The sequence below is a fragment of the Halyomorpha halys genome, unplaced genomic scaffold, assembly GCF_000696795.3.
Source record: "Halyomorpha halys isolate HHAL.00 unplaced genomic scaffold, Hhal_1.1 Scaffold204.1, whole genome shotgun sequence".
NCBI classification, from domain to species: Eukaryota; Metazoa; Arthropoda; class Insecta; order Hemiptera; family Pentatomidae; genus Halyomorpha; species Halyomorpha halys.
Genome location: NW_027111250.1, coordinates 217,905 through 219,173, shown reverse-complemented (window position 1 = coordinate 219,173; position 1,269 = coordinate 217,905). Strand labels below are relative to the sequence as shown.

The 1,269-nt window shown below is 30.1% G+C and overlaps 1 long non-coding RNA gene across 1 annotated transcript in view; it reads left to right on the top strand.

Annotated features, from left to right (window-relative positions):
* Positions 1-668: 668 nt before the first annotated feature.
* LOC136796220 (uncharacterized) overlaps positions 669-1,269 on the top strand; it is a 161,706-nt gene continuing 161,105 nt past the window's right edge. The window contains exon 1 of the long non-coding RNA XR_010843912.1: positions 669-1,014. This is a non-coding gene — a long non-coding RNA (uncharacterized lncRNA). The remainder of the gene's footprint in view (positions 1,015-1,269) is intronic.

Below are 1,269 nucleotides of genomic sequence, written 5' to 3'. Positions count from 1 at the left end.
ATTTGAGTTTTTCTTGACCGCACCCGGACCATATTCCTTTCATCTTTACACACGGTCAATCAATAATCTTCCAATAAATATTTATGATTTTACATTTAAAAAATAGGCTTTTAACTTATAATTAATGAATGACCTGGGCAGAATATAAATTATTATACTATAAATTAACTAACTACTAATCTTTCAGTAGATTTTTTAGAAATTTTACTTTTTAAAAAGCTATATCTCGAAAACTATTGGACGTAATTATTTTTATCATTAATTTATTTTATTTATTTATTTATTTTTTCATACACATAGTTTGATTATGTTCATTTTCTTTATTCTTCTATTTGTACATATTTTAAGAGAGATTTTATTTATTTGTATGTACTTTTTTTATTTATTTCATTTATTTATTTATTTTCATTCTTATTTTTTTTTTTATTTTGGTATGATTGTGATCATTCATCACTATTACCTATTGCCCACAATATTGTGGCAGATTATAATATCTATCAATTAAATAAAGTTTAAAAAAAAAAAAAATACCTGTATTTGGCACTCTTCAATTTTGACTAATAATTATAGATGGTTTTCATTGAAATAATCAAAAATTGGATTGAAGTCATTGCCCTTTTTTCATTTCTTGGGCTCTTGTACTATATGGTTTACCTTATGGATATCTATAACATTTTTTTTTTTTAAATCATCTTTGTAGGCTTAGTTAGAGGACATATATGGTTAAAGAGAGGTCTCTGAAATTATAAATATTTTTTACACTAATTTGTTTACCCCGTCCCAACCTTGGCATTGAAGTTCATCTGAATCGTAGGGGGATATATCCTTTGCAGGCAAACTTCCAATTTTCTTGGCTCAAATAAGCTCACTAACTCCCGGTCCAATTCTGCAGCCTTCCTGTCTGCGGTTATCTCGCTCGTTCCGCCATTCAGCGAAGACTGCATAGCTGTGCCACCTAGTTATTGTTTAGTGTGCGAACAGTTCCCATGAATGGAAGTGGTTCATTCCCATGAGGTAGGTTTGTAATCGTTATACCGATTCCGTGCTCAATTAACCTTTCTACTCCCGGCAATCGTTGATTGGAGAGTCAGTAACTTACAATTTACTACTATTGTTTACCTGTTTCGAAAATACTTGTGTAGTTGCGTTGTTAATTAAAAATTGTAAGATTTCGCTTTATACGTTTAAACTTAAGATGGAATCATATTATGGAAATGATATGATAGGAGAGAAGATGACTGTAAAGGAATGCCCATAGTCTTAGGGGGT